This window comes from Notamacropus eugenii, chromosome 2 (genome assembly GCF_028372415.1).
Source record: "Notamacropus eugenii isolate mMacEug1 chromosome 2, mMacEug1.pri_v2, whole genome shotgun sequence".
In the NCBI taxonomy this organism is placed as follows: domain Eukaryota; kingdom Metazoa; phylum Chordata; class Mammalia; order Diprotodontia; family Macropodidae; genus Notamacropus; species Notamacropus eugenii.
In genome coordinates, this window is record NC_092873.1 from 485,776,397 (window position 1) to 485,798,425 (window position 22,029).

Here is a 22,029-nt window from a genome sequence, read left to right on the forward strand (position 1 = left end):
AGAAAGTTTGCCTTATTAAACAATGGGCATAGGAGGAGAGTGGAATTTAACTTAATCAATATAATACCCTGTGTTTAGACCCTGGGGGTATGCATAAAAACTCTACTCTACTTACCATTTCAGGATTTCCAGTCTGGAAAACCTCACTTCAACTTGGACTTCATACACTTACTAGATCTCTGACCTTGGGCAAGTAACATAGCTGTTTTTTTACTCATTTCTCAACTGTAAAACCGTGAAGTGTGAAACTGTTACAAGAGTACCAACTCCCCACAGTTGCTATAACGTTCAAAGGAGATAAATGTAAAGCACTCAGCATAGTGTCTGGCACATAGTAGGAGATTAATTTTACTTGTTTCATTCTTTTATTGGCATCCACCTACTTCTATATATTGTATTGAATGACAAGAGGCACAGACAGGCTTTTACAAGTGATGTCCCCTAATAAATTCCCGTAAGTGAAGACATCTTCACCATCCCACAATTGACAGAAAGATGTAGAGAACACATCTTTCTCTAGTTATTACCTGATGAATCTTTAAAAGGAAACAAAACAAGAACATTTTATTCAATAAAACACAACATTGCTTTTCCAGAACAGAATCTGTCTCTCAAGTGTATCTCAGAATTCAACAAAATAGTTAGGGAGTTGAAGCAATAGAGATTTCCTCTGTTCCATAGGACCCCTCTATTATCCCATGATAATAATCCCTTGTCCCATCTGACAAGGTGTAAAACAAAGGGAAGTGTGTTCCCAATGATATTAGCCACTTGTGTAGCGCCAACACAATATCCATCCTGCAGAATAAAAGCTCCTAGGGAGTGTAGGCAGGTGCTCTTTCCTGTTCCTCTACTAAAGAAGCAACCCTCTCTGACCACACCTTGCAAGTCTTTGTCACTCAATTGTTGTTCAATTGAAGTGAAATGAATGAAGTGAGGTGGAGATTTGAGCACAAGTACCAGCAAGCGGCCAGATGTCGATGATGTGAGTAGACCGAGAGAAGGGTTGCTGACACGCCCAGGCTGGGGAGTATGGCCAGAGCGGGCCAAGGAAGTGAGACGTCCAGAGAGGAACTCAGCAGAGCACCATCCAATCCCTTTGGCCGCTCTGTGTAGGGGTGGGCGGTGTGGCTAAGAAAAAAAGCCTGCGTTGGCCGGGAATCGAACCCGGGTCAACTGCTTGGAAGGCAGCTATGCTCACCACTATACCACCAACGCCATAGCGAACTACGTTTGTTTCTGCCCAGAGTCCAGTTTGCTGTCCTGCTGACTCTCCGCCTGGGGCGACTGTCCTGGCTAGCCGGCTCTTTCGTTCCTCACCCGCTAGCCCTGGCCAGCCCAGATCTCCTCTTGCCTTCTGGGCAGCCGTCTTCCTTGCCCGAAGTCTTCTGCCACTTCTGCCAGAGAAGCTGCCTGGTGCTACCCGAGTTCAGCCACATCCTTCATTGCCTGGATGTCCCAGGTCCTCGGCTCCCAGCTTTCCGTTACTGTCTGGAACCATTCCCTCCAGTGATCCTCAGCTGCTCAGCAGGTCGAGGCAGCGACCAAGGCGGATCAGCTTCGAAAACACTAGCTTCACATGCAGGCAGATCAGCTAGAGCCCTCCAATTCAGCGGAGGGAATGAACAAAGAACTGTTCCTGTTTTGGGCCAAAGCCCACCACCATGCCAGAACCAGACTTCGATCTCAGTGTGTGGGGTTACCACATCTTTTGTCTCACGTGTTCTGTCCCAAACTTACAGCGTCCTACTCGCACAGTCAGCGGTCCTCCACTTGACCTCTGGCTTCCTTTTCCTTCTGGAGGCCAAGGGCAAGACAGGGAAAAAACAACCACTGTTTGTATGTGTGCGAGACAGTCAATTAGGTGCCTGGGATAGGAGAGGGTCCGCTCTTGAACAACCGAGAGGTGGGGAGGGTGCACAGGATGCAAAGGACCAGACTTGCGTTTGGCAAGGACGTTAGCGAGAAGTGGTGTGGGCTAAACTCAGCCACCAGGTGCAACAAAGGAACCTTTTGCGATTGAAGAGACTTCAGTGACCCAGAGTCACACACACACACACACACACACACACACACACACACACACACACACACACTTCACTTCCCCATTTGGTTGACAGTCTCTGCTTTGGGGATTCTTCGGACCCACAACTATGGACTCTGACAAAAGTCAGAGGCCCTTCCGCCTCTCCAACTCGGTTATCTGTCTATTCAAACACTTTGGCTCTCTTGTCCACCCTCTGAGTCCATACTACCTTTAGCTCCTGATTTCTCCCAGATGTTCATCCTTTATCGGAATTAAAAAGACTGATTTTCAAAAGAAGTTCTTCAACCCGGCATGTACACTACTGCGTGTCTGTGTGTATGTGTTTGTGTGTGTGTGTGTGTGTGTGTGTGTGTGTGTGTTTGACCGCTCTGAAATTCTCCAGAGGCCAATGGGCTCCTCGGGATAACATTTTTGAATGCATAAGACGAAATCCAGTAAATTCTAACGAAACTAATGGTATTGAAATAGGATTATCAATATGCTTTAAAAACTTAACCATGTTCAGGGACATTAGGGTACTTTGACAATGAGGGCTGGTGGTTATTATCAATAGAGTAGGAGTCACTTAGGGGAGGTAAAACGGGGGAGAGGAGAGGATGCCGCAGGAAGAGTAGGGTAACGAAGGCGGTGGGTGGGGAGATATGGCCAAGAAAGAGTTGTTGATGGGTGATAGAACGAGAAGGGAGAGCAGCGGATTGCTCAAGGACCACATTGGCTGTTCCTTAGAGCTGGTCCCTTCCCTCCTAAACAATCTTAATTTCCGCTGCAATGTTGATCTGGTCCCAGTCCCACGGAATTCCCCTTCTTACCCGCCAGTCCCCCACTCTCTGTGAAATGGTCTCCCTCAGCACTCGCTCCACAGGTGGAAATCCTTTCAAAGCTTCTAGACCCCTCCGGGTCTAAGCTTTGCTTCACAGGCCTCACAGAAGAACTGACCCTGGCACACCCATTCCCCGCTGGACTCTGATCATGGCTAGATCGGCGCCTCCCTTAGAAGCCCTCCAGCTTTGGAACTAAGTTCCCTGGCAAAGTCCCCAGGAGACTGGATGCTTTGTGAGAGCAGGCCTCCTGTTTTTCGTTCTCTGAGTCGCCCTCTCAGCTTCGTTCCTAGCTCCAGTGTTGGGAGAACCATTGCTTGGCTTCCATAAAGCACCCGGTACCTAGAAAGAATGGCCTCTAGCGTAAACTGCTTGTGTTCCCTAAAGAAATAGGAGGCTGGGGGTCTAGGACGCAAGCCGGAGGTGAGGAGGCGCAGGAAAGGTCTGGCCAAGTGAGGGTGGTTGGTGTGGTTGGGTCTTTTGGGGTCCCACCGATGGTGTTTGTGTAGGCATGGAGAGACGAGTGGGAAGGCTCTCAACATGTGTAGTCTGGATTTGTGGACTCTGTTAGTGCTGGCGCCAGAGGGAAAGCTTAAAGCGGATGACAGGAGCTGGATGAAGTGAACTGGGTACTCTGAGATGGTGGCTGCGTTGTGATTGTTCTCACTAGGGAGGAGGGAAGGCGTCTTTCGGAGGTGTTAGGACGGCCGAGCCGTCTAAGGCTCTGTGTTTTGGTCGCAGTCTCCCCTAGAGGCGTGGGTTCGAAGTCAACTCCTGACGTTTCACTTTTTGCCTTCTACTATGGTCCCGCCGCTCCTTACCATGACCTGAGGAAGACAGAACCACATGCCCAGGCTCCTGACTGTACTGACACAGACCCTTTTTCGATAGCTCACTGGCGAGAACTTCACGGGGCCAGCCTCCAAACGCGTGCATGTGGATGAAAGGTGGGTGGAGGAACAGTGGCCCATCTGAGGACCATGCTGGGTTTTTGCCACACTTGGGTAGCCTCAGATATTTAAGGAGGAGGTGGTGTAGCAGTGGTAGGAGGAAAAGAAGAAAAAAGAGGAGGGGAGGAGAAGGAGGATGAGTAAGGGAAGGAAGGAAAGGAGAATGGAGGAATGCCTAAGAGGAGAAAAGGAAAAAGAAGGAAGTTTAGGAGGGAGGAGGTCGAGGAAGCCGAGAAGGAAGGCAAAAGTTGTAGGTTAGGATGGGCACATGTGTCAAATTTTGGTCTTGGGACATGGTCTGCCAGAAATCTCTATGTGTCCACGGGGCTCAGAGAAGTAACTGAAAGATATTTACCAAGTCTTGCAGGAGTGTTTCAGAAGAAGACTTCTTGCCTGCCACGAGGAAAGCGTGGGTTCGATCTCTGCCCTATGCATAAGCAGGATTTTAACATAAATTCTTTCCGGAAGTATCTGGCTGCTATTGCAGAAACTTTTTGGACAGCTCCCCGAAGGACACCCGAATCTCCAGGTAGGAGCGTCCATATTCTCTTGCCAGCCTTGACCAGCCCGCTACCTGCCTCTTACCTTGCGGAAGCCAGGGAAGCCCATGGCTCTCCGACTCATGGACAGCAGAGAAAGTCCTCTTTCCTGGACACCTAAAGGGAAAGGCCTCGGACAAAAGTCGGTGTTGACCTCTGTTCTGTGTCGCCTTCCACGATGGGTCCCTGACCGTGATTTCATTCTCGTATCGCTAGCCCTACATTTGGATGGATTGATGCGATGCGTGAGACTTGTGGCGCTTTACGGTGTTCTCTCACTCTGAACTGTAAGTGAAGCACGCACAATCTTTGACATCTATGGTCACCTGTTGGAAGAAAGCATAAAACCGAATTCCCTGACCGGGAATCGAACCCGGGCCGCGGCGGTGAGAGCGCCGAATCCTAACCACTAGACCACCAGGAAGCACGTAGAAACTGTTTTCCCTTTCTCGCTCAGCACAACAGCGGCTTTTAAACATCACTCTCATGTCTTCATTTTCTTAAGGGGACATATAGGACCCACGTCTGGCCTCTGCCCTAGACTACTCTCACTTGCAGTTTCATTATCACTACCAATCACGCCGACCTATACCGCTGCTCCTCTCCTACACTCTAGGCATTCTCCTAAATGCTTCCACCCTCTCCCTCACGTGAACAAAGAATCTACACAACAAGAATTTGAATCCCAAACCTTTACCTACCTCATTTTCCCGGACCCAACCCCTCTTCTTTCCTCACTGCTACTTGCTACACTTCTTTTATTCATACGATCTTTTCAGCTTCCCCTTTGTTCCGGTGCCACGCTTTTCTTTCTCCAGGGTCTCTGCGGATGCCTGGATGCTTTTGCACGACTCCTTCCTTTAGCTAAGTAGCTACCCGTTTGGCTAAGGTCTGACTGCCGGTTTCTTTCCTTTTCTAGTCATTATCAACTCCATCTGTACGCCAGGAATAACTAAGAAAGAGCTTGATTGGTCCTGAGCCCCGGAAAGAGGGATTCTCATTCTCCTGGATGTGCTAAACCGTGAGAGAATACCTCTCCAAATCCTCCAAATTGTCTCACCTGTCTTCCTTCTGGAGCGTGTGCAACTACAAATACAATCTTGAGCGGGGTGTGGGTGTGGGGTAAGGGTTAGGATGAGATGCTTAGGCAGAGCCCAGTGTCCTGTCCCATATTACAAACCCTCAGGACTGAGGGTCCTCCCTCCTTCAAGTATCATCCACTAGAAAATTACTCCTAGTTTTTCTTTTTCTTTTTCTTTTTTTGGGTAAGTTTTCTTTTCTCTTTAGATAATATTTTATTTTTCCCAGTTACATGTAAATATAATTTAACATTTATTCTCTAAAATTTTGTGTTCCAAATTCTCTCCATCTCTTTCCTTCCCTCTCCTTGAGCAAGCAATTTGATATAGATTATACACATGCAGTCATGCAAAACATATTTCTGTATTAGCCATGTTGCAAAAGAAAACATAGACCAAAAAAAAAAAAACCTAAAAAAAGAAAGCGTTTCTAAAACAAATATGTTTCTATCTGCATTCGGACTCCATCACTTCTTCTCTGGATAGCACTTTTTCATCATAAGGCCTTCGGCATTGTCTCAGATCTTTGTATTGCATACATCCTTGTATGATGAAGATGTGAATATTTAAGTTATTCACAATTGATCGTTGTACAATATAAATGTTACTGTGTTTCGTATTCTCCCGATTCTGCTCTCTTTAGTTTGAATAAGTTCATGTAAATCTTTCCAGGTTTTTTGTGAAAGTTTCTTGCTTGTCATTTCTTTTTTTTTTTTTTCATTTTGTAGCTTTAAGTAAATATATAATGAAGAATCCTTTCAGATTTAGGCTAAGTTTATGGAGTTTGGTCTTGGTGCACAAAGCCTTTATAGTCAACGAATTACATTGTTAATTAACCGTGTAAAATGGTCAATCGCACTGGATAAAAGCAAAATAATAAAACATTTAAACTGACAGCAGCATATATATGTATGCATGTATAAGGTCCACCAAAATTTTTAAATTTCATTTATTCTCACTGATTGCTAGTCAACGCAACAATTAACAATATAGGTAAAATATACCTTCCCTAGTCAGTTCTTCTGACTTCGAAAATCTGATTTAGACAAAACATAGTATTTAGAATTTTACATTTTAAAAATACAAGTTTTATAAAATATTTTATAGGAATTATTCCTATTATTCTTAAAAGCCAACACAGGAAAATTACACTGAAATGTCTTACAGTGGCATAAGAATTCTAGGAATAATTCAGAATTGAGTTTATAAAAGTCAATGAATGCTCTCTAAAAAGCTGGAATTGTTTAATATCCATGTACCTTAAAACCATGAAAAAATAAAGATTTTGATTCTAGCAGGAGACAATTCCTGAGTTCCTCGAAACAAACTACTACTAATTGTTCAATCACATACTGAGAATGTCTAAACATTTTATCATTATACGGATCTTTAAGTACACACAGATGAAAATATTGTTTGAACAACACTGAATTAGAAGAAAAGTCAAAATAACACAGGGTTGCTTTTTACCCATTTAATTCTTAAAATTTCATGTCTGTAGACAGAATTTTCTTTAATTTGTTTCTAATAGTCTAAATTTCTGATTTGGATGCTGAAGGTTAGTTTTGAACTAGAAATACTGGAAATCCATTTAAAATTCAAGCAGTACCCACATTACTTAGTCAAACAGCAAATGCAAACCAGCATCCTATAAACACCAAAGGGCAGTTGACAGGATTTAATAAATTTGAAGATGTGATGAAGTGGTTCCATCTTTCCATTTGTATACATGGTCTAAAATAACTGTTCTGCAAAGTGGACATGTTTTCTCTCTATTAAACCATAATGTGATACACTCTTCACAAAATATATGCTGACAGATGAAGAGGATAGGCTTCTGGAATTCAGCCTGACAGAACAAATATCATCAGCTTCTGAACACTGTCTCTTGGAGGCTGTCACCCCATAACTTGGTCGTGTTAAAAATATCTGCCCTCCTGAAAGTTCTCAGATGCCCAAAAAAGTCTAGAAGTTTTAGAATGAGGTAGAGTAGACCCAGCAGAATCCCAAGACTCCATCCTGTTACACTGCCTCCTAACTCCCCATAGCTAACAAGGTAACGAAACCAAACTGGTATAGGAACAAAAGTTCGATAATACTGGCACAGTTCTTCTATGAGCATATACCAATAGCCCTTGGATTTAAAAGACATCACAAAAGAAGGCACCAACAAAATAAGGCATTTGAAGCCCATGAAGAGGAATTTAAAGATGAAGTCTGTAATTCCCACAATCCAGAGTACCTCCCAGAAGCTCGAAAAATTCAAAGTAGGATTTAAAAAGATTAAGCTGTAATAAAGCGATTGAGACTGAAAGGTGTAATACAAGAGAACGGAAGATCCTGCTAAGAACACCAGTAAACAAGCGCAGTATAATTTTGAGCACCTTTCTCTTAGAAAAACCTGATTTACAATGCTTTTGTTTGCATACATAAAAGTTGTTAGCAGCCCAATTCCAAGAGAAATGACTGTTATATGCTGCATTACAAGTTTGACACACAAAATCAAAATATATGGAAGACTTTTCTGCAACCAATGGAAGAGATAGCGAAACTCAGAGATAGAGCTGCTGCCATTTTCTCCTGGCTCCGCGGTAGCCTCATCAGGTTTGCCTTGCTTCACTGTGTGAATGACTTCTTAATCGACTGTGTATGCAGCCCTGAGGATTGCTTTGGGAACCAGACCTTAAGTTTCTAGGGCTTGGACTTTCACCACACTCTCCAGGTACGGAGCTTATCTGGATGAGAATGTCTCCAGGATGATGGCAAGAACCCTCACCAATCATTCTTACAGCGTGGGCACAATGAGAAGCTGGGCAGTCTCGCTGCCTCCAGTTCCTGGAAGATTGTGAAGGTGGTTACAGTTGGCTTACATGACCTTAGACTGCTTTTCCTTTGATCCAGATTTATTTTTTTGAGGATTATGTCTCCTCTCATGATGAGTCTGACGAGGCCTCGGAGGCAGCGGCGGCGGCGGCGGGAAGAGAGGGACGAGGCGCTGCCGCGGAGGGCCCTTCACTCCCGGCCGTCATCACCGCCATCCTCCCGCAGCCAACGATTGCCGCAGGCTGCCCGGCGGAGGAGGTGGCCGCTTGTCATTTCTTATAGCGTAATAGTATTCCATCACAATCATACCCCATGATTTGTTCAGTCATTTCCCAATTGATGGATACTCCCTGAATTTCCAATTCTTTGCCACTACAAAAAGAGCTGCTAAAAATATTTTTATTTTTTATAAATTTATTTTAATATCAATATCAGTAAGTCCTTTTCTCTTTAAAAAATTTCTTTAGAATACAGACCTAATAGTATTACTGGATCAAAGGGTATTCACAGTTTTATATCCCTTTGGCCATGAATCCAAATTGCTCTCCAGAATAGGTGGATCATTTTACTATTCCATGAACAGAGCATTACTATCCTAATTTTTCCACATTCACTTCAATATTTATCATTTTCCTTTTCTGTCACATTAGCTAATCTAATAGATGTGAGGTGATACCTCAAAGTTGTTTTAATTTGCATTTATCTGATTAGTAGTGATTTGGAAAATTTTTTATATGACTATAGATAACTTTGATTTCTTTGTCTGCAAAAAGCCTGTTCATATCCTTTGTCCATTTATCCATTGGGCAATGCCTCTTATTCTTATGTTTCTGTATATGTGAGAAATGCAACCTTTTTCAAAAAAACTTGCTATAAAATTCTCCCCCGGTTTTTTTGTTTTCTTTCTAATCTTGACCGCACTGTTTGTGTAAAACTTTAAAAATTTAATTTAAATTTAATGTAATCAAAATTATCTAATTTTGCATTCTGTAATTCTCTTGATCTTGTTTGGAAATAGATCTGACAGGTAAAATATTCCGTGCTCCTCTAGTTTGCTTATGATATCACCCTTTATACCTAAATCATGTACCCATTTTGACCTTCTCTTGGTATACAGTGAAATGTTGGTCTATATCTCTACTGAGTTTCTAAGGGGCAGGTAGGTGGTACCATGCATAAAATGGTAGGTGTAATGTCAGGAAGTTGACCTCAAATTTGGCCTCACACACTTACTAGAGGTGTGACCCTGGGCAAATAACTTAACCTTGTTTACCTCATCTGTAAAAAGAACTGAAAAGGAAATGGCAAATCACTCCAGTATCCTTGCCAAGAAAACCCCAACAGGGGTCATGAAGAATTGGACACAACTGAGAAATGACTAAAGAAGAACAAATGAGTTTTTGTCCCCAAAGCTTGGATCTTTGTATTTATCCAGCACTAGTTTACTTCAGTCATTTACTACTGTGTATTGTATGCCTAATCTAATTTACGGATGCACCACTTTATTTTTTAACCAGCACCAGATTGTTTGGATGATCTGATGCTGCTGGGCCAACTTCCTTCACATTTTTTCCTTTGATATTCTTGATTTTTTGCTCTTCCAAATGAATTTTGTTATTATTTTTTCTAGCTCAACAAAATAATTTTTGGTAGTTTGATTTGAATGACGCTGAATAAATCCATTAATTGAAGTAGCATTGCGATTTTTATTATATTGACTCAGCCTACCTGTAAGGAAGAATATTTTCCCAATTGTTTAGATCTGACTTAGTAAGGAAAGTGTTTTGTAATTATGTTCGTATAGTTCCAGGTTTTTTCTTGTCAGGTAGACTTCCAGGAATTTTATATTGTCTATCATTATTTTAAATGGATTTATCTATCCCTTGCTGCTGTACTTTGTATATACAAATGCTGATGATTTTTGTGGGCTTATATTATATCCTGCAATTTTGCTAAAATTGTTAATTATTTCAACTAGTTTTTCACTTGATTTTCTAGGATTTTTTGAGTATACCCTCACATCATGTGCAAAAAGAGATATTTTTCTTTCCTTATTGCCTATTCTAATTGCTTCTATTTCTTTTTCTTCTCTTCCGCTATATATAGGTAGCATTTCTAGTACAATATTGAGTAATAGTGGTGATAATGGGCATCCTTGCTTCACCTCTCTTCTTATCTGTCAGGAAGACTTCTAACTTCTCCTAGTTATAAAAATACTTGCTGTTGCTTTTTAGAAAGGTACTACTTATCATTTTAAGGAAAATTTCATCTACTCCTATGCTTTCTGGTGTTTTTAAAAATAGGAATGAGTGTTGTGTTTTGTCAAAAGATTTTTCTGCACCTATTGAGACAATCATATGATATCTGTTGGTTTTATTACTGATATGGTCAAATATGCTGAAAGTTTTCTTAATATTGTACCAGCTCTGCCTTCCTGATATAAATGCCATCTGGTCATGGTGTATGATCTTTGTTATGGTATGTTATGATCGATGATATATTGCTGTATTCTCATTGCTAGTATTTCATTTACAATTTTTGCATCCATACTCATTGGGGAAATTGGTCTATAGTTTTCTTTCTCTGTTTTTGCTCATCTTTGTTTAGGTGTCAGCATCATGTTTCTCTCATAAAAGAAATTTGGTAGGATTCCTTTGCCTATTTTTCCAAATAGTTTATATAATGTTAGAATTAGTTATTCTTTAAATGTTTAGTAGAATTCTCTTGTGAATGTTTCTGGTCCTGGGAATTTTTTTTCTTACAGAACTCATTGATGGCTTGTTTAATTTCTTTTGCTAAAATAAGGCTATTTAAGTATTTGATTTCCTCTTTCTGAGGCTTTGCATATTCCTGTTTTGACTTCTCTGCATTCTTCTAATTATGTATCTTGACTTTCTGTGTCACCAAAGTAACTTTCTATGGTCAGGTTCTTTCTTCTTCTTCTTGTTTCCCATTTCCCCAACCTGTTTCTTGACTTTTAACTTCATGTTAAAGCTGTACAATATTCTCTGGGTGCAAAGGACGCTATGTCAAACATCAGGCCTTTCTTGATTCTATTTTCAGAGCTAGGTTTGGGGGTCTGCAAATTTTTGGTTCTTCCAAAGTGGTATGATCTAAGGAGACTGGTCACTGCTCTCTCCTGGACTGTGCTTGGATTTGCAGCCTCGAACAGTGACCAAGATTTCTGCTTCCCTGCAGCTGCAAGTAGTCTTGTGCTTCTCCTTATCCTGCAACTGTGACTGGGGCCCAGGTATGGGCAATGAAACAGAGTCTTGAACTCAGTGCCTGCAAAGGATGCCCTGTAATCTCCTTTGGACTAGTTGTCCCATCTCCTTACCATTTGAGAGATGGAGAAGTTGCCACCACCACCTGGGGAGTGGCCAGCTCCATTCTCACCTGAGTCAGCCAAACTTTTCCTGCCCATATTCTAAGCTATCTTGGGCTGGAAAATTGTTTCCCTGAATCTTTTGTTGGTTCTGTCACTCCAGAATTCGTTTTGAGGCATTACTTTAAAGTTGCTTGGAGGGGAATTTGAGAGAGCTCAGGGGAGTCCCTAACTTTACTATGTCATCTTTGACTCTAAGATTTTCTTATATAGCACCTAAACTGTCTCCTCACCTCTAGTGTCTCATCTCCACCTGCTTATTAAGACATCTTAGAAGTAGAAATTCCATAGACATCTTAAACTCACCATGGCCAAACATGATCTTGTGATCTTACCCTTAAACTCTTCCCTTTCCCTTTTTCCTAATTGGAGAGGGACTCATGTCCCAGGCTGGCATCCTAGACTTGGCACTTTCCCTTACCTTATTCCCCCTCCCCCCCAAATCACCAACAATTCTCTAGGCTAGTTGTTTCTACCTTCCCAATATTTTCCGCATATGTCCCGTTTTCTCAGTGACATAGCTACCACCCTAGTGCAGGACCTCATCACCTCAAACCTAGACTGTTATAAAAAACTTGCTTGCTGGCCTCTTTATATCAGAGTCCCTGTGGAAATCTTGCTGGAGGAGATGGATAGGAATGCAGGAGGATGGGCAGGCCTGACCTCAATTGGATCTCCATCAGAAGCAATATCTTAATGAATGAGGTCCAGAAACTTTGGAGTGCATGAGGATAAGTCCTATCCCCATTGTCTGTTTCCCCCAGAATTAAAATTCCTAGAATGTTTAGGCAGGAGCTCTTTCTTGTTTGTCTACCAAAGATGTGGCCCTTGAACAACACACTATGCATGCACTGATTAGGCACTCCATAGTTTTTTAAATAAAGTGGAATGAAGTGAGGTTGAGTTTGGGCTCCAGAGCCAGTATCCAGCCAGAAAACGTGAAAGATCCAGAGGATTTCAGAGGATAGAGATAGAGGGCCACTCTGGTGCCTCAGATGGAGAACATGTCCAGAGGGGCCCCAAAGAGGTCACAATCAAGATAGGGACATGGCAGAGAGCTGACAAAGGAGAAGAGCCTTCATACCTTCTCGTAGGGGTCGGCGGTGTGGCAAGTGAGCATTGTAAAAGGCTGCGTCTAGTGGTGACTCGACTGCCTGACAGGCAGCTTTACTCACCACTGTATCAATCAAGGCAGACTCCCTAGGCACCTGCTTCTTCCAAGACTCAGTGAAAGCCCCGGCTGCTCCCATGCTGATCCTCCAGCTGGGCCCAGTACAAGAGCCTTGCCCGCATCTGTACTCACTCTCTCCACACGCTAGCCGAGGCCAGCCCAACTCTTCTAGAATCGTTGGTAGCCGAGGTTTGGTTGCCGAGCTTGGCGGAAGCCTTCAGCTGGCACAGGGCTCCCGTCACTTCTACCAGACAACGCGCCCTGGTGAAGCCCCTGTTCAGCTAAATTTCTCACAGTCCGGTTGTCCCCTAACCTCGACTCCAGGCCTCTCCCTACAGCCAGCTACAATCACCGCGAGCAGTCCGCAGCCGCGAGGCGGGTCAAGGAGGCCACCATATCAGACAGTGAGGTTGAGGAAAAGAGAATTCACCAAACATCCCGCAGGCAGGACAGCTCAATCTCGCCAGGTTTCTGTGGGGTCCAGGAGAAAAGGACCAAGAACTGATCTCGTGTTGTGAACCAAAACCTACGACTGCTGCAGGACCTGTCCGTGACCTCTATGGTTTGGGTTGCCACTACTCTTGCCTCCCGAGATCTCAATCATACGTGACCCTTTTCAAGAATTCTTGCCCTGCGCCAATCCTGTACGACCCTCCCCTTACTCCTATCGCCGAGTTCTCCTGAGCCCACTTTCCGGTCCGGTGGTGTCTGCCAGTGTTCATGTGTGAGTGACACTGTGTTCTGGGGATGTTGGTTGGGTGCCATCTTCAGGCAAGAGCCCATGCATTCAGATTGGACACTGGGGTGAGCTCCTTGGATCCTGGGACTGGGGCGCCTGAGACGCACTCCTGGGGCGCTGGCCTCAGGCAAGACCTCTACAGCAAGAGCAGACACGCTATGAGCAATCCAGAGGATTCCTCTGCTAAAATCGGGCACTGAACCGTTTGGCTTCTTTTTCGGTCTGGGGGCCAGCGAGCAGGCAAGAACCAGACAAGATAAAGCAGTCACTACGTTACTAGTTCTGCGATACAGAGTCCCTTGGGCGCCTGGGGTAGCGGAGGGCCCACTCTTGGACAACCCGGAGGTGTGGAGAATGCGAAGGATGAGGTCTGCGTTTAGCAAGGATTTAGGGGAAGTGGTTCGGGTGACAATGAGCCCCCTGGTGCCACAAAAGCACCTTTTGCATTGGAAGAGATTTCGATGGCCCAGAGTTAAGGCATCAACAAGGAGAGGAACTAGGTTCGGTAATGTGTGCCAAAAAGACGAAAACACTCTTACTCCCTGTCGGGGAATCCAACCCCGCTCTCCCGCGTGACAGGTGGGGATTCTCACCACGATACTAACGAGGAAACAATTGGGCTAAATGTTCTTGTCCTTCGACCTGAAGCTAAACAAACGCCCATACCCACACACTTCCCCCTTTGGTCTCTGCGTTGGGGTTTCCTGGGACCCACAACTCCAGACTCTGACAAAACACAAAGGCCCCTGCCTCCTTCCCAAGTCCTTTACATACTTAATCACTCTGGCTCTCAGTCCACTCTCCCCGGCCATCCTACCTTTAGTTCCTCATTTCTCCAGGATGTCTGTCCTTTCCTGCAATAAAAGAGACTGACTTCCAAAATACTCTTCCTCTTAGTTTCCCAATTACTGAGTTACTTCATCCGCGTAGTCTCTGAGTCTGAGAAAAAACTGCGCCTGGAGGGCGATGGGGTGGGGCTAGAAAGGAGAACAATTAATTGCTCTGGGACCGCATCCGCCTCTCTTTTCAGCCGATCTCTCCTCTCTTATGCAATGTTGATTTGGTACATGTTGTACCCATTCTCGTTCTTACTCGTCACTCTTTGTGGAATGCTCTCCGCTAGCACTGTCTCCGCGGATGGAAATTTTCTCAGAGCTCCTAGGACCCTCCTAGTCTAAGCTTTGCGTCACAGTCAACCAGACGCTTGCACACTTTCTTCAGCATGCCCTGGTCACAGCTAGGTCGGTGCCTCTTGCTTTGCAGAGAGTATCAGAAGTTGAATTTTTCCTAGGCGATTGGGCTCTGCGTGAGAGCAGGTCTCCACCTCTTTCCTTCTCTGAGAAGCTCGCCAGGTGCTCCCTCGGCTGGCTACTACGTATCGCTCCCCCTTTCCTTCCTTTCATCCTCCGCGCTAGTGTCCTGGCAATGATTGCTTGGCTCCCAGCAGACGCTGAGGACTCGTTTCTTTTTTTGAAAGGAAGGCGATCTTAAAATAATTCTGGAAAACAATTTTCAAAATTTAACATTTTAAGGTATTGTTGAACACCTGTGTCACTTCATCCAGAGTTCTGAAAATCTTCCCATCTTTTGTTCCCATCAAATTGTCTGAAATGTGATAATGATTAAAAGGCAAATTGATTGGGGGTGAGGGGGAGGAGGGAAGGAACGAAAGGCCCCAGGAATGAACTGCGTACGTTCCTTAAAGAGATCGGTGGGACCAGGATCGGGGACAAAATTCGGAAATGTCAGGGGAGCAGGAGGGGTCCGGGGGGGGGGCGTTGTTGTGGTGCTGGTCTTTTGGGGCCCTCCCGAGGGTGTGCATGTTGGCATAGAGTGGCGGGCGGGATGGCGTGCGGGAGGTGTGGAAGGTTGGTTCTGGACAGGTGAGCTTTCTTAGACTGTGCTAGCGGGAGAGGAAAAAGAGTTTGTGGAAGGAACTGAATGAGATGAACTGACAGCTCTGGGCCTGGGGTTGTATTATCTATGCTATTTCCAGAGAGGAGGGAGGGGAACCCTTTGGAGGAGAGTCAGGATGGCCGAGCGGTCTAAGGCGCTGCGTTCAGGTCGCAGTCTCCCCTGGAGGCGTGGGTTCGAATCCCACTCCTGACATGTCTCTTTTGCCTTCTACTATAGTCCCATGCCGCTGCTTGAGCAGGACGCGGAGAAGACAGAACCACACGCCCAGGCTTCTGACTCCACTGACACATGCCTTCTGGACAACTCACTGGCGAGAACTTCGTTGGGAGAGCTTACACATTCGTGAGAGCAGATAAAAGGTGCGTGAAGGAACAGTTGACGGGGGTCGGTCCTAGGCGCCTGGGCGGATAGGGGCCTCCCCGGGAGTGGCAGCCCACCAATCCGAGGGAGACACGGCTCCCATAGAGGAGTTGTGAGCCCACGGGATTGGTCGGGTGGGCTGGATCCAATCGGGTGGTAGGCCTCGCCCTCGGGGTGGGTTAGGATGGCAGCCCGGAAGAACCTCCCTATATAAGACAACGCCCTGAACTGCTCGGGGGACTCCTCCATGCAATAAAGCTATGAACCTCCTGCGCATTGCCTGATTATTGCCTGCCGCTGTGTCCCCCGGGGTAGGTCCGGAGACGTCCCAAGCGGTGCCCACCGAAGGGAGATTCTCACTCGAAGGTCCCGGGGACAGACCCGGGACAAACAGTGACCTGTGTTTTTGCCAGAGGGTAAGTAGATTGGAAGAGAAAGGCCTTTGGAAACTTCCAGCAACGTAGCTTCAGATATTTTCAAAGCAGTCATAAGACTTCCTCAGAGGAGGTGGTGCAGGAGAACCCGGAGGAAGAATAGAAAGGGAAAGAAGAGGAGGAAGAAGGGAAAGAGGACGGGGAGGAGTAGGAAAGGGAGGAAGGAGGGGAGGATGAAGGAGTATGTAAGAGGAGAAAGTAGGAATGGAAGAGAGAAATCTAGGAGGCGGGAGGTCGAGGAAGCCAAGCAGAATGGCAAAAGTTGTAAGTTAGGGTGAACACGTGTAGCATGAAATTTTGGGCTTTGGATTGCCATATACCAGAAATCCCGAGGCATCGAAATCAGAGATCGCCGAGGAATGGTAAGGGCGTGTTGCATGGGTGGTTCAGTGGTAGAATTCTCGCCTGCCACGCGGGAGGCCCGGGTTCGATTCCCGGCCCATGCAAAAGTGGCTTTTTAAAAGTGCAGATGCTCAGAAGTTATATTCCTGCTTTTCTCCACCTTCCGTACAGCTCCACGCTAGAAGCAGCACTTTTCCTAGCCATGCCCATCTCCCGCTCGGGATGTTACAACACTCTTCTTACCTTGCGGTGTTCGGAGAAATCCTACACTCTTCGATTGATGACACCTGGGAAAGCTCTCCTCCTTGGGCATATAAAGGACCAGACTTCCGACAAAAGTCATTCTTGTCTGCCTCTCCTTCCACGCCCGGGCCCTGCCTGGTTTCCTGCCTTGGCCCCCGCAATCCTCACAGTTTTCCAGGAAAACAGTCTGGACGGACTAACCAGATACTTGAAACTGTGGCTTCTCTGGGTTTCCTTTCCTAATCGGAACTTGGCGCGGGAAAATGAAACAGCAGAACAAGGGAACTCGGGGCCGGAGACGATTGGCATTTGGCTTTGTGCACCCCAACAATGTAACATCTTCCGGGAAAGAACACGAGTTCTTGATCATCTGCTGGTGCTCGGGTTAAAACATGATTCCCTATACGGGAATCGAACCTGGGACGTGGGGTTCACAGCCGAATCATAACCACTAGACCACCAGGGACAGACCTTCTTCTCCCTTCTTCCTTCTGCATGACACACCTTCCCTTAGGCTCCTTAGTCTCTTCTAGGGACTCATTGGACCTGCCTCTAGCTTCTCCCCTGGACCACTCACCGATCCACTATCACTAACCAATCACTCCGACCTATCCACCTACACTGTGCCTCTAAATGCTACTGAAAAGTTTAAACTAATTCTATACAATATTTTGGTGATTTTATTTGCATATAATTGTTTCTTGTCCTGTAATTTCATGTCAGGGTTCTTTATTTCTAAACTTAGTTAAAAAATTCAACTGGCTTGTGATGACTTTAAAAATACAGTTCTTATAATCCTTGTTCTAGTCTTGCCTCAAGGAAATCTGCTGACTTTGGGGGATGCAATGGACCTCAACGAGTCAGTTCGAGGATCTTTACACCACAGAGCTGTCCTTCAAAGAAATCTGGTTTGCTATCCACATCATTCTGCTCCACTACCTACTTTTTCAGGTGAACTCAAAAATGCACATTTCTTAGTAGCAAGAGGGAAGGAGGGGAGCTGTTGCTAGCCCCTCGTTTCCAATTTCCAACCAATTACATTGTGTCCCCCTCCCTCGCAGTCCTGTAACCGACTACATTGTTTTGGCCATTTGGTCAAGCTCTTGTTCCTGGCTGAAGAAATGCTGTCCGTGTATAACGTACATGTGAATGTTTACGGTGGCAGGGAGGAAGGGTGACAGGGATAGAATTTAGGAATCAAAACTTTAAATAAAAAAAAATTTTTTTTAAGAGTGAGCAAAAAGAAGGAAAGAGCGAGAGTTGACTGGCGTTTTGTGAGGAAAAGGGGATGTTTTCTTTCCTACCATAATAAGGGATATGAGGAGAACAAATATATTAGGGGAAGCATTGGGAAAAGGCTGTGATGCTTTTGTAAACCAAATATGCAGGATTGGTTAAAATGAAGCTTTAAAAAAAACTGTGTGATTAAAAAAGGTCATATGGTTAAGAGTGATAACCCACATTCCCCGTTGATATCCTCTGAATGTCACAAGAATTTGAGGAAGCCTCCTAGCAAAATGGATAAACCCTCTGTGGGAGTGAATTTGTGGGATGACAAGAACAGGATTTCGCTCAGGATGAGCATAAATGGATGGATTCCAATCTGCGTCCTTGGAGGGAATACCAACATCATTGAAATCGAAGAACTCTTGGAGTACTGTAATAAGTAAGTGTTTGTTTATGTGTCTAATAACATACAGGCAATAGACATACATGTATGTATGTATGTACGTATGTATATGTATATATACAAAAATGTCAATTTATGTGAAAAGTTAGGAATATAAAACTCAGTAAAAATATTCTGAGACTTCGTATCTATGGTTTGCTGATATTCCAGAAACTAAACAATAATACGTAATACTAAAATAAAACTTATTAAAACCAAAATGAAGTGCTTTTCTTTATTCTATACTCCCCCAAACTTATAAATGAGAACTATCTCCTTCATTGGGGGGGTGTTATCTTTGCTGAAGGAAAAGAAGATTCTATTTATGGGTAAATTCGAGCTGTACTAATAAAACGATCATGCTCCCCACGTTTACCATGTTTTTAGCTTAATACTACCACCGTCTTACCTCCACTGAACAAAAAATCTACACAAGAATTCGGATTCCGAACTTCTACTTACCCTGTCTTTCCTGAACCTCAATTTCTCTTCATTTCGCACCTTTACTGCCTATTTCTCTTCCTCTTTATTCAGAGGCTTTTCAGTCGCCTTTTTTTTTTTCTGTGCACGTTTTTCTCTTTTCGGGGTTTCTGCAGATACCGGATGACTTTGCAAGGCCGCTTTTTTTTGTTTAAGTAAATAACCTTATGTCTATAGTCTGGCTACCGGTTTCTTTTCTTTTCTAGTTAGTATCAGCTCCTTCAGTAAGGCAGGAGCAACTTCGAAAGAACTTGACTGGTCCTGAGCTCCGGAAAAAGGGAGTCTCATTTTCCCGGATGTGTTCAACCGTGAGAGAATCCTTCTCCAATCATCCAAATTGTCTCACCTGTCCTCATTCTGGAGGGTGTGCAATTACATATACAAACTGGGGTGGGGAGGTGGGGTATAGGGGTTAGGATGAGGAGCTTAGGCAAAGCCCAGTGTCCTGCCTCGTTTTAAAAAACTTCAAGAGTAAGGGGCCCCTTCCTTCAAGCATCATCCCTGTGGAGATGACTTCTAGATCGTCCAATAGAACACCCAACCTTTCTCCTGACTTCCGTCTCTTCATCTCCACCTTCGTATTAGACATTTTCTATACAGAAGTTCCACAGACAGCTTGAACTCACCATGCCCCAAACTGATCTCGTAATCTTTCCTCCTCACACCGTCCTCTTTCCTCGCAGGTTATGTTCACTCAAGTTCGTGTGTGAGGAAAAATGAATATCTGGGGATACGGGATAGGCGCATAGCGAAGGTCAGAAAGCATGCGGTTGTAAAGTGGGCGTTTGGATCGAAGGTCCTCGGAGCCAGGGACTGGGGCGTTGGATGTTGGTAGCCCTGTATCCTTCTCCCTCTGGAACACGACTGCTATTAGCGTTCCATAGGCTTCCCCTGGGGAGGTCGCGCACAGAACCTCGACTCTTGCTGTTGCTTCCTTTTGGTTCCGGTGGATGGTGCAGAAGGGAGATTCATGAGCCTCTGCTACAACGAATACGAGACAGTGAGTGATATCGTTGCTGGTTCCCTGAGATACGAGGAGGGCCCGCGAATGAACGATCCCGCGTGAGAGAGCAGGAAGTTTCCAAGGAGCTTGCTTTTGCCGAGCGCCTGAAAAGATTCTCTTGGCCATCTAACACCACGAAGGCTTCTTTCGAGTTTGGAGAGACTTAGACCGCCTTGAGGTGAGTGGGCGTGGATGGAGAAAGAGCAAACCAGTGACTTGGTGCAAAACGCTTGAAAAGGTTCTCCCCGTCGGGGAATCGAACCCCGGCCTCCCGCGTGACAGGCGGGGATACTGACCACTATACTAACGAGGAGGTCTGTGACAGGTGTGCACTTGGAACCCCAAGTAGCATGAGGACACACTTCTTTCTTCCCTATCAGTTTCTGGTTTGTCACTCCTTAGGTCCCACAGCTTTGGATTCTGACAAAACATAAAGGTTCTTTCTTCCCACCTTACCTCCACTACCTGCCCTACTCAAATCACTCTCGTCATCTCGATTCGCTCCGCAAGCCAGTTCGCCTTCACCAGATCTTTCGTCCACTGTCCTCCAGGACGTCCGTCTTTTTCTGGAATGAAAGAGCCTGATTTCCAAAAGAAGACCTTCTTCAACTTAGGGTGTACTTTAATGAATGTGTATGCCTGCGTCTTAGATCTCTGAGAGTCTCCAGCAGCCTATAGGCTCCTTCTCAGGAAAACGTTTTTAATACCTAAAATGAAATTCAATAAATTACCAAAGAAATTAACGGTATTGAAGTAGGAATAGAGATTTCAATACGCTTTTTAACAAATGAACCATGTTCGAGGATACTAGGATAAAACCTTCCTTTCAGGATACCCTCTAGGAGATTGGAGGTTACTATAGTATAGACCAAAAAGCGAGTCTTTGAGGGAGATGAAATAGGCTAGACAGGAGGAAAAGGGGCGGGGGGAAGATATTGCAGGAGGAGTAGGGGATGGAAGGGTCGGGTGAGGAGATCGGTTTGAGACAGTTTTGCTCTGAGGGAGCCGCACGAGGAGATAGGTCAGGATGGACAGGTGCAGGTTGAGGAGAAAAAGGAAAGCTCGGGGATTGCTCCTGGACCGCATCGGCTGCTTCTCTTAGCTGGTCCCTTCCCTCCTGGGCAATTTTCACTTTTGCTGCAATGCTGGCCGCGGCCCAGTCCCATGCAATCCCCCTTCTCACCCGCCAGTCCCCCACTTTTTTTGCAGCAGTCTCCCTCAGCTCCACAGTCGGAAATCCTTTCAGAGCGTCTAGACCCCTCTGGGTCTAAGTTTTGCCTCACAGGTGTCACAATCGGTCTGACACAGCTATTCCCCCCCGAACCCTGGTCTTGGCTAGGTTTCTTAGACCGTGCTAGACATAGAGGGAGAGGTTGAAGTTTGTGGAAGAAACTGAATAAGATGAACTGACAAATCTGATTATGTTGCTATGGCCATCACCAGAGAGGAGGGAGGGGCGCTTTTGGAGCAGAGTCAGGATGGCCGAGCGGTCTAAGGCGCTGCGTTCAGGTCGCAGTCTCCTCTGGAGGCGTGGGTTCGAATCCCACTTCTGACACGTTTCCCTTTTGCCTTCTACTGTGTTCCCATGCCGTTGTCTGAGCACGACGTAAGGAAGACAAAACCACATGCCCAGGCTCCCGACTCCACTGACACGGATCCTTTCTCGACAAGTCGCTGACGGGGGCGAGACTCCAAACGCGTGCGTTGTAGAAGAAAGGTGTGTGGAGGAACAGTGATCCTCGTGAGGATCAAACTGAGCTGTACCAGAGGGTGGGTAGATTGGAAGACAAGCACATAAGTGGACAGCTGGTCATTTGAATCTACCCAGTAATATAGCTTCAGATGCTTACTTTCGGGGCAGTCATACGACTTTCCCAGAGGAGGTGGTGTAGCAGCAGCAGGAGAAGCAGGAATTGGAGGAGAATGCAGAAGAGGAAGAGAGGGAGAATGGGAAGGAGGACGAGGGGAGGAAGAATGAAGAAGTGCGTAAGAGGAGGAAGTCGAAAAGGAAGAGGGAAATTTGGGAGGGA

General features: G+C 45.3%; 1 long non-coding RNA gene, 6 other non-coding genes and 1 pseudogene across 7 annotated transcripts; 4 read left to right on the top strand and 4 right to left on the bottom strand.

The window, feature by feature from the left end:
- Positions 1–1,146: 1,146 nt before the first annotated feature.
- TRNAG-UCC (transfer RNA glycine (anticodon UCC)) lies at positions 1,147–1,218 on the bottom strand. Its single transcript has one exon. It is a non-coding gene; the product is annotated as a tRNA-Gly (tRNA).
- Positions 1,219–4,706: 3,488 nt separating this feature from the next.
- Positions 4,707–4,778, bottom strand: TRNAE-CUC (transfer RNA glutamic acid (anticodon CUC)). The gene has a single exon. It is a non-coding gene; the product is annotated as a tRNA-Glu (tRNA).
- Positions 4,779–6,134: 1,356 nt separating this feature from the next.
- LOC140523208 (E3 ubiquitin-protein ligase RNFT1 pseudogene) lies at positions 6,135–12,891 on the bottom strand (annotated as a pseudogene).
- A 2,686-nt stretch (positions 12,892–15,577) lies between these two features.
- TRNAL-CAG (transfer RNA leucine (anticodon CAG)) lies at positions 15,578–15,660 on the top strand. Its single transcript has one exon. It is a non-coding gene; the product is annotated as a tRNA-Leu (tRNA).
- A 397-nt stretch (positions 15,661–16,057) lies between these two features.
- LOC140529863 (uncharacterized) lies at positions 16,058–18,737 on the top strand. The gene is made up of 2 exons (XR_011975704.1): positions 16,058–16,244; positions 16,776–18,737. It is a non-coding gene; the product is annotated as an uncharacterized lncRNA (long non-coding RNA).
- On the top strand, positions 16,638–16,708 carry TRNAG-GCC (transfer RNA glycine (anticodon GCC)). The gene has a single exon. It is a non-coding gene; the product is annotated as a tRNA-Gly (tRNA).
- A 1,503-nt stretch (positions 18,738–20,240) lies between the features above and the next one.
- TRNAD-GUC (transfer RNA aspartic acid (anticodon GUC)) lies at positions 20,241–20,312 on the bottom strand. The gene has a single exon. It is a non-coding gene; the product is annotated as a tRNA-Asp (tRNA).
- A 1,159-nt stretch (positions 20,313–21,471) lies between these two features.
- Positions 21,472–21,554, top strand: TRNAL-CAG (transfer RNA leucine (anticodon CAG)). Its single transcript has one exon. It is a non-coding gene; the product is annotated as a tRNA-Leu (tRNA).
- Positions 21,555–22,029: the final 475 nt, after the last annotated feature.